An 11,284-nucleotide genomic window follows, 5' to 3' on the forward strand; every position below is an offset into this window, starting at 1 on the left:
GAACTTTCGCAACAACTTGGGTAAGGTCAAGATTTGAGTGGCAGATCTGGAGCATGATAAGAGCAAATCTGGCGCCAGCTACCAGTTGAGCTTTGACAAAATCATGGATACTGCGAGCATCCTTGAATCTTTCCATCAATTCAGAAAGAGTTTTTGGTTGGACGTTCCGAGGAAACATGGAGTTGTAAACCATGGTCAAGGTCTTGGTACAGAAGTCAAGGAAGTCGCGAGTTTGAGAGGTGCGATCTTGAAATCTGACAATTTGGCGGGTCCTCTCTGGGGTAGCCCAAAACAAAGAACCATGGTCCAGGGAAAGGTTAACAAGGAGGTTCTTCCTAGCTTTTACCCTCTCTTCCTCGGCAGCAGCATCAGTAAAGGCACCTATCAAAACAACGAAGTGGAAACCTTTAAGAGACAATAGCATGAAGATGAAAGATATCGGAGGATGAAACAAGCATACCCGACATATCTGCACTGGCTTCATTCATTAATTCGAGCATGAAATTTTCTCGAGTAGTCGCCTTTTCAGCCTCGGAAGCCGCAATTTCCTTAGCAGCCACGGCCTCGCGAGCTTGCTGGAGAGCAACTTTTTCGGCTTCAGATGACTTACGAGACTGCTCCATCATCACAAGTGTTTGCTTCTTCGCATACTGAAGTTGCTGTCGAAGTTCATCCAGTTCTTGCGACAAGGTATCGTCGACAGGTGCAGTATCAGCAAAAGCTCTCCTCGCGCGAGAAGAAGGCGAAACATTGGAAGGAGCGGAAGATGGAGTATAGTTATCAAATATCAACTGAAATTTAAACAAGACAACATCAAACAACAAGCAAAGATAGAGTTTTTCATTAATCTCTTGGAATAATTACAAGGGCATTACAGTGGAGCTAAGAAAATACGTGTCGCCAAATGACTACTTTGGCGACAAGAGCAAAAGAAACAGAAAGAAAAACAGAGGCATGCAACTAGACCTCCGGCCTTGACGAGCTAGGAGTCGACGCTGGCTTAATCCCGAGATAGGCCAAGATCTTCTTTGTGTTGGGCTTGGCTGCCTTAATCAGCGACTTCCACCTTGATTGCTCTATCTGCTAGGTGTCGCCAACTTTCATCCAGTCAACAGTCTGTCGACTGTCAGCAACCAACGCGACAGTGTTCTCAACGGCAACCTTCATATTTTCTTGGCGCATCTTCAGTCCAAGGTCTTCCGGTGTATTGAACATCTTGGCAAGGTTGAGGAAAGTCGCAGGCTCCTCTTTCTTCGGGAAGAAGTAGGGGAACAATGCCGATAATACTGCGTTAGCATTCAACACACCTTCACGAATCTCAGACCCATGAAGCTCCAGATAGGAAAGTGCGTCAAGGAGCGGGTCATCGACAGGATTCGTCAGATCAAAATCCTGGTTTGTTTGGGCTGTCAAGGAAACAAAGCATTAGTGAAGAGACAAGAAACAACAATTCTCATAAAAATAGAAGGGATCAGCAAAATTACTGAAAGTGCGGCGACTTTGAGTTTTCAGGCGCTTGAGGATTCCTTCTTCACGAGAAGCTTGCGCAGCTTTGTGCTCGTCTAAGGCAGATGTAGCATCCTCAAGCTTTTTCTGCAGTTCCTCGACGCCAGCAGCTTTCGCCTTGGCTTCATCAGCTTCGGCCTTGGCTTTGCTAGCAGCGAGTTCGGCTTTCTTGCGAGCCGCCTCACTTTGCTCAAGTTTTCGAGCAAGTGCGTCGGCGCGTTCGTTGGCCTCTGCAAGTTTCTCTGTCGAGATATGGAAAAGAGAGAGAAGAAAGATCAAAAATCGCGACAAGCAACAGGAGCAAAAAGTCAAGGAAAAATGGCAAGTTTAAAGATAGTTACCTTCGGCTCTGTTAGCATATTCACGGTACCCAATAAATTGGGAGCCGATGCGGAGAAGCTCTTTGATCATGGGCTATTCAAGGTGAACACAGCAAGAGAAACATCGGCATGAAAAAGAGAGAAGGCGTTAAAAAAAAAAAACAACAAAATAAGGAAAATATAGATGTCGACAAGCTTACATCATCTAAGAGCAGAGTCGACGAACTGCCCAACTGAGGGGCAGGTTCAACAATCTTTTCAACCCTTGTCCTTTTTGTTGAAGGAGCAAGGGGGCTTGATGGTGGAGTAGTGGTGACGACGTTTTGTTGAGGAGGCGAGGTTTCTTCTCCTTCAACTAGCGTGTCTGAGGCAAGTACAGTACGTGACGTGCTTGTCCGAGGAGCCACGTCAGTAGTTGGTACTTTTTCCTCATCATCACTGTTGATCAAAAAATCGGCAGCATAAAAAGCAAGACAAGATAAATATTTTGAGTATAAAAATAGGGAGAAATAAAGACGACTTACGAGCTGACGAGGGATTCAATATAAGGATCGTAAGCTGCCTTCGGATGAGAAGGAACAACCTCTTCAGCCTTAGAGGTGCCAGAATCCTCGGCATCATTCCTTTTCCTTTTGTTCCTTGGAGAAACAGCAGGAGGAAGGGATTGCGTCGACTCACTGGCTTCAGACTCAATTTCTTTTTCACGAGAAGCCGCAGATTTGTGAGAACCCGCGACTTCACTTTCAGGAATAGAAGAACCTTGAGTATCTTCGGCAACGATGGCCTGTTCTTCGACTTCTCCACCCTCAGGAAGAGGAGGAAGGGAAGTCATAGTAGGATGGTTCTGTAAAAAATAGAGACCAAAGGAAAATTAAAAAAAATGACAATACAATGAGATGCAGAGAAAGTGCGGAACAAGATAAAAAATCGGGAAGACAAAATACCTCGGGGAGTGGATTGGCGGAGCTGTATGGTTCCACGCGACAGGAGGAAGGAATTGGGTCCTTGCCTAGGCGAGAAAGTCTTCGAACCAACTTCTCCAAGTTCTTGGTGGAAAGATCACTGGAGATTCTGTTGGCGTCGTTTTCACCAGAATACGTCCAAAGGGGATTTTTGCGAGCCTGAAGAGGCTGCACTCTAATCCTAAGGAAGTAGGCAGTGATTTGAACACCAGACAGCTCTTTGCCTCGAGTGTTTTGAAGCTGACGAATACGAGACATGAGTGCCTCTGTCGCCTTTTTCTCTTCCTCGGAAGCTTCGGCATCCCAGGAGCGGCACTTCCGTCGAAAGGAACTATGTTGTGCTCAACGGAGTTGGCGCTTTCTTCGTGAATGTAGAGCCACTTTTTGCGCCATCCTTGGACAGAATCAGGAAATTTGACGTCGAAATAATCGACATCAGTACGAACACAGATAACAACGCCATGAAGGAGATATGCCCTAGAGGCAATAATAAAGTGGTTATTATTTATATCTTTATGTTTATGATAAATGTTTATATATCATGCTATAATTGTATTAACCGAAACATTAGTACATGTGTGATATGTAGACAAACAAGAAGTCCCTAGTATGCCTCTTAAACTAGCTTGTTGATTAATGGATGATTAGTTTCATAATCATGAACATTGGATGTTATTAATAACAAGGTTATATCATTATATGAATGATGTAATGGACACACCCAATTAAGCGTAGCATAAGATCTTGTCATTAAGTTATTTGCTATAAGCTTTCGATACATAGTTACCTAGTCCTTATGACCATGAGATCATGTAAATCACTTATACCGGAAAGGTACTTTGATTACACCAAACACCACTGCGTAAATGGGTGGCTATAAAGGTGGGATTAAGTATCCGGAAAGTATGAGTTGAGGCATATGGATCAACAGTGGGATTTGTCCATCCCGATGACGGATAGATATACTCTGGGCCCTCTCGGTGGAATGTCGTCTAATGTCTTGCAAGCATATGAATGAGTTCATAAGAGACCACATACCACGGTACGAGTAAAGAGTACTTGTCAGGAGACGAGGTTGAACAAGGTATAGAGTGATACCGAAGATCAAACCTCGGACAAGTAAAATATCGCGAGACAAAGGGAATTGGTAATATATGTGTATGGTTCATTCGATCACTAAAGTCATCGTTGAATATGTGGGAGCCATTATGGATCTCCAGATCCCGCTATTGGTTATTGGTCGGAGTGAGTACTCAACCATGTCCGCATAGTTCTCGAACCGTAGGGTGACACACTTAAAGTTGGATGTTGAAATGGTAGCACTTGAATTATGGAATGGAGTTCGAATATTTGTTCGGAGTCCCGGATGAGATCCCGGACATCACGAGGAGTTCCGGAATGGTCCGGAGAATAAGATTCATATATAGGATGTCATTTTATGTGAAATAAATTGTCGCGGAAGGTTCTATGGAAGGTTCTAGAAGGTTCTAGAAAAGTCCGGAAGAAACCACCAAGGAAGGTGGAGTCCACAAGGGACTCCACCTCCATGGCCGGCCAGCCCTAGATGGGGTGGAGTCCCAAGTGGACTCCACCATAGGGGGCCGGCCACCCCCCACATGGGAGGTGGGAATCCCACCTTTGGGTGGGAGTCCTAGTTGGGCTAGGTTTCCCCCTCCTATGGAAGGTTTTGGTTTCGGGTCTTATTCGAAGACTTGGACACCAACACTTGGGATCCACCTATATAATGAGGGGCCAAGGGAGGGGGCCGGCCACCCCAAGACCACAAGCTGGCCGCCCCCCATAGAGTGGCCGGCCACCCCTCCCAAACCCTAGCCAAAGCTCCTCTCCTCCATATTGCCCGCATAGCTTAGCGAAGCTCCGCCGGACTTCTTCACCACCACCGACACCACACCGTCGTGCTGTCGGATTCAAGAGGAGCTACTACTTCCGCTGCCCGCTGGAACGGGGAGGTGGACGTCGTCTTCATCAACAACCGAACGTGTGACCGAGTACGGAGGTGCTGCCCGTTCGTGGCGCCGGAACCGATCGTGATCAAGATCTTCTACGCGCTTTTGCAAGCGGCAAGTGATCGTCTACCGCAGCAACAAGAGCCTCCTCTTGTAGGCTTTGGAATCTCTTCAAGGGTGAGACTCGATACCCCCTCGTTGCTACCGTCTTCTAGATTGCATCTTGGCTTGGATTGCGTGTTCGCGGTAGGAAAATTTTTGTTTTCTATGCAACGTCATCCTACAGTGGTATCAGAGCCGTGTCTATGCATAGATGGTTGCACGAGTAGAACACAATGGTTTGTGGGCGTTGATGCTCTTGTTATCTTTAGTTTGAGTACTTTGCATCTTTGTGGCATAGTGGGATGAAGCGGCTCGGACTAACTTTACATGACCGCGTTCATGAGACTTGTTCCTCGTTCGACATGCAACTTGTATTGCATAAGAGGCTTTGCGGGTGTCTGTCTCTCCTACTATAGTGAAGATTCAACTTACTCTTCTATTGATAACACTAGTATCACCGTTGTGGTTCATGTTCGTAGGTAGATTAGATCTTACACGAAAACCCTAAACCACGTAAAATATGCAAACCAAATTAGAGACGTCTAACTTGTTTTTGCAGGGTTTGGTGATGTGATATGGCCATGATATGATGATGAATATGTATGAGATGATCATTATTGTATTGTGGCAACCGGCAGGAGCCTTATGGTTGTCTTTAATTTTCATGTTGAGTAGTATTTCAAAGTAGTTGTAATAGTTGCTACATGAGGTGAACAACCATGAAGACGGCGCCATGAACCTTGACGCTACGCCGACAATGATGGAGATCATGCCCGTTGATGATGGAGATCATGTCCGTGCTTTGGAGATGAAGATCAAAGGCGCAAAGACAAAAGGGCCATATCATATCACATATGAACTGCATGTGATGTTAATCCTTTATGCATCTTATTTTGCTTAGATCGCGACGGTAGCATTATAAGATGATCCCTCACATTAATATCAAGATAATAAAGTGTTCTCCCCTCGTATGCACCGTTGTAATAGTTCGTCGTTTCGAAGCATCTCGTGATGATCGGATGTGATAGATTCAACGATTCACATACAACGGGTGTAAGCCATGTTGCACACGCGGAATACTTGGGTTTGCTTGACGAGCCTAGCATGTACAGACATGGCCTCGGGACAACGGAAACCGAAAGGTTGAACACGAGTCATATGGATGATATGATCAACATGTTGATGTTCACCATTGAAGCTACATCATCTCACGTGATGATCGGTTTTTGGTGTAGTGAATTTGGATCGTGTACCACTTAACAACTATGAGGGATGTTGTATTAAGTGGGAGTTCATTAGTAATTAGATTAAAACATGAACTAATTATCATAAACATAGTCTGAGTAGTATTTTGAATTAATTTTGTAGTATTGGCATCCGTTTTCTACCATGCGCTAGTCTTGTAATTGAGATAGAAATACTGTTAAAATCTGACAAGAAACTTTACGGATTGGTACCGTATTGTTAAAGAATCAAGAATTGATTAAGTCCTATTGCAAACTTTTAGTAAACCTCACATTGTTGATTCAAAGAGCTATGGTTTCAATTAGTACCTAAAGTTATCTTGTCTCCGTGAAACTTGAAATTCAAATCTGTTTGAAAAGTAAGGAGCTGAAAATTTAGGTTTCAGAAATAATCAAGGTATGAGATATATGTGATATCTAAGACCTTATTGCAAGATGATAGAATAAAGTTTGGTGAGACTACATAAACTCATAAGTTTTATGGGAATGTACGAAGGTTGAAGACGCAAGGCGTCACAATCCTCCAACTATTGGGGCACTAACGATATTCGCATATCCATGAAGTGACCATCCTTAAATATGCACCGTTACTAAGACTCGTCGTTTCGAAGCATCACGTGATGATCGGGTGTGATAGATTCTACGTGTGCATAAAATGGGTGCAAGCTAGATTTGCACATGCAAATACCAAGGTTAAAACTTTACGAGCCTAGCATGTACAGACATGGTCTCGGAAAGTCGTCATGATATGATGGATAAAATTATGAGTGAAATTGTTCATCATATTACAAAGTTACTAATAGTGAAATCTGGAACACTTGTCATATGGTGATCAACTTCAAAGTAAGAACCTCAAGGTTATTGGTATTTGACCAACAAACCTAGAAGTTAATGATGTTGAAGTGTTTTTCTGAATAATGAGGAAAGCTAAAAGAGAAACTGCAAAAGATATTTTGGCAAAAAGAAAAGAAAAGACTAGAAAGTCTAGCTCAGGTGTATATAAATGATATACATGTTATGGTTGTATTCCTAGTTAAGTCACACAATGAAATTCTTGGGTATTAGTACCATATTGGTTGGTATGAAGTGTCATACAAAACAACGCAATACAAGAATACAATGGCCTAAGTGACTGACAAGGAATATGATAGAAAAGCACGTCTGGAACAAAATAAAGTGTTATTATGTTCGTCGTTGGCATTCTATCTAGCCCTTAGAATTTATAATAAAGAACTTAATAATTGTTATTTTGCTCTGGTCAAATAAAAACAATGAGTTGTTCAAATTATGACATTACTCCATGTACGATGGATAAGTTATTATAAATCTTAAAGGTGAAACACACATACATAAAACTGACGCTAAAATGCCATAAGGCAAATGATTTGAATTCCACTTATTTGTGGAACCGCCATTTAGGTCATGTTAGAAAGGAACGCATGAAGGAACTCCATGCAAATGGATTTTTGGAGTCATTTGATTTTTGAATCATTTGGCGCTTGCAAATCTTTTATAAAGAGAATGATTAAAATACCGTTCATAGGCCAAAAGTTGAACGGGCAACTAACTTAGTGAAAAATACATGATGATGTATGTGGTTCACTGGGCATAGTTGTGTGCGGGAGATTCTTCTACTTCATGAAAACTTTCAAACAATGAATTGAGTATATATGTGGATATATTCAATAAGGAAAAGTTTGAAACATTTTGAATGGATTCAAATAAATTTCAGCATGAAGTGGAAATCATCGTAATAGAAAAGTCAAATATCTATGATTGGATCATGGTGGAAATATTTGAATTACGAGTTTTAGCGAACATCTAAGAGAGTTATGAAATTGTTCTACAACTCACATTTCTTGGAGTATTATAATGATGATATAGTATCCAAGATATGTATCCAAACCTTGTTGGATTAATGATGAGATAAAAATATTATGACGCCATTATATTTTTGTGGATTATGCTTTAGTGACTACTGCTTTTTACACTAAATAGAGCATCATCATGATCCGTTGAAATGACACCATACGAGTTATGGCATAGGTAAGAAACCTGATAGTCTTTTCTTAAATTTTGGTATGCATAGCATAAGTAAATAAGTTTACAACCAAAATCGGATGAATGTCTTTGTTGGTTATCCCAGAGATTTGATTGGGAATTCTTCCCACGAGACAAAGACAAAAGTGTTTGTCAATGTTTCTTATTTCCGAGAAATTGTTTCTAGTGAAGTATTTGAGTGGGAGGACAATATAATTTGATAAGGTTTATGAACCTGAGCATAATGATCAGAATAGCGCAGCATCGGAATTTGTTTCGGAAGCGGTCACGACGATCATGGCTCTCATGACTACAAAGTGTTTTAGCCATGGAGATCGAAGTACATATTGAACCTTGTAGGTATGGTTTACTTTGTGATCAAATAAATGATTTGTGGACAAAGGATTGATTTTGAACAATGATAAACCAACTACAAAACAAAGAAGTTATGATGGGCCCTGACTCCGTTAAAATGGCTATACGCCATGAAATCCAAGATAGATGAATACTTTATGAAAGTAAATGGATCTATGAAATTGATAGACTTGGATGAAATATCCTTGAAGAAAGCTTGACTTGTCGAAAAATTGTTTACGACAAAGTTCAAAGAGTTGAATACGATAAGATTAGATCTTCCGTAGCAATGCTTATAGTCTATGTGGATTATTCTAGTAATCACTACATATTTCTTTTATGAGATATGCTAGTAGGATGGCAAAATACACTACTTAACAGAAGTATGTATACAAGATACAACCAAGAGTTTTGCTGGTCCGTGGAATACTAGATAGCTATACAAGCTTCAATTAGATGAAGTAAGTATCACGGAGTTGGAATCTTCACCAGATGAAATAGTCAAAGAATTTTTGATTTCATCAGAGACGATGAAGAGGATTGCATTTGCAAGAAATTAAGTGGGAGCGCTAAGACACATTTATAATACTTTATGTAGGTGACATATAGTTGGTTATAAATGATGTAATTATATACTTGATTAAAAGGTTTCATTGAGAATTAACTTCAATGAAAGGATATGGACTGAAACAAATTTAGTGTCAAGATCTATGAAGATAGATTGAAACACATAAATAAGTTTAAGTCAAAGTACATATGATGGATATTGAAGTAGTTCAATATAGAAATATTAAGAAAATGTTCTTGTCATGTGAAGGTTTAACAAGACTTGAGTGTATCTGACACTCAATGAGTAAAAACACATGAGTGATTATAGATCACGAATAATATGTACACAATCAGATATCATGTGCTATAAAGTGTTATGAGCATATACCAGAATGATTCATATGATGATCATTGGACGACAGTAAGAATATCCTTGAGTACTTTAGAAGAACTAAGGATATATATATATATTTTTGTATGAAGAAATGACAAACAAATCGCTGTAAGGTGTTACACCGATATTGGTTTTGTCACATATAAAATATAATTTCAATCTCAAATTAGACTAAGTGTTGTTTAAAAGGTAGCACAATGAGCTAGAAGTTGTCTATGCTAGATTTAGAAGAGTTCTAAATATTGTGGCGGATTCTACAAAAGAAGGCAGAGTATGTCATTGTTTTGACAATGACAAAGGATGTTAAGTCAAGAGGTTCTTTGAGAACTTGGTGTAGTTCCGACAGAGTCAGAATTTTGAAGCTATATTGTGTGTGACAATATAAGTGACATATTTCAGACAGCGGAATTAAGGTTCCACCAGAAGATCAAACATATATAATGCCAACTCGTTTGGAAATGAGTGATGCGTTGAGACGCAAATGAATTACAAAATACATACGTTTCTGAGCGTGTCAGATCCGATGACTAAAAACCTCTCCCGTGAGTAATACATGATAAAGCACCAGAAGGCCAAGGTGTTATATCTTTACAAATGTAAACTAGATTATTGACTCTAGTGCAAGTGGGAGACTGAAGGAGATATGCCCTAGAGGCAATAATAAAGTGGTTATTATTTATATCTTTATGTTTATGATAAATGTTTATATATCATGCTATAATTGTATTAACCGAAACATTAGTACATGTGTGATATGTAGACAAACAAGAAGTCCCTAGTATGCCTCTTAAACTAGCTTGTTGATTAATGGATGATTAGTTTCATAATCATGAACATTGGATGTTATTAATAACAAGGTTATATCATTATATGAATGATGTAATGGACACACCCAATTAAGCGTAGCATAAGATCTCGTCATTAAGTTATTTGCTATAAGCTTTCGATACATAGTTACCTAGTCCTTATGACCATGAGATCATGTAAATCACTTATACCGGAAAGGTACTTTGATTACACCAAACACCACTGCGTAAATGGGTGGCTATAAAGGTGGGATTAAGTATCCGGAAAGTATGAGTTGAGGCATATGGATCAACAGTGGGATTTGTCCATCCCGATGACGGATAGATATACTCTGGGCCCTCTCGGTGGAATGTCGTCTAATGTCTTGCAAGCATATGAATGAGTTCATAAGAGACCACATACCACGGTACGAGTAAAGAGTACTTGTCAGGAGACGAGGTTGAACAAGGTATAGAGTGATACCGAAGATCAAACCTCGGACAAGTAAAATATCGCGAGACAAAGGGAATTGGTAATATATGTGTATGGTTCATTCGATCACTAAAGTCATCGTTGAATATGTGGGAGCCATTATGGATCTCCAGATCCCGCTATTGGTTATTGGTCGGAGTGAGTACTCAACCATGTCCGCATAGTTCTCGAACCGTAGGGTGACACACTTAAAGTTGGATGTTGAAATGGTAGCACTTGAATTATGGAATGGAGTTCGAATATTTGTTCGGAGTCCCGGATGAGATCCCGGACATCACGAGGAGTTCCGGAATGGTCCGGAGAATAAGATTCATATATAGGATGTCATTTTATGTGAAATAAATTGTCGCGGAATGTTCTATGGAAGGTTCTAGAAGGTTCTAGAAAAGTCCGGAAGAAACCACCAAGGAAGGTGGAGTCCACAAGGGACTCCACCTCCATGGCCGGCCAGCCCTAGATGGGGTGGAGTCCCAAGTGGACTCCACCATAGGGGGCCGGCCACCCCCCACATGGGAGGTGGGAATCCCACCTTTGGGTGGGAGTCCTAGTTGGGCTAGGTTTCCCCCTC

This window comes from Lolium perenne, chromosome 3 (assembly GCF_019359855.2).
Source record: "Lolium perenne isolate Kyuss_39 chromosome 3, Kyuss_2.0, whole genome shotgun sequence".
NCBI lineage: Eukaryota > Viridiplantae > Streptophyta > Magnoliopsida > Poales > Poaceae > Lolium > Lolium perenne.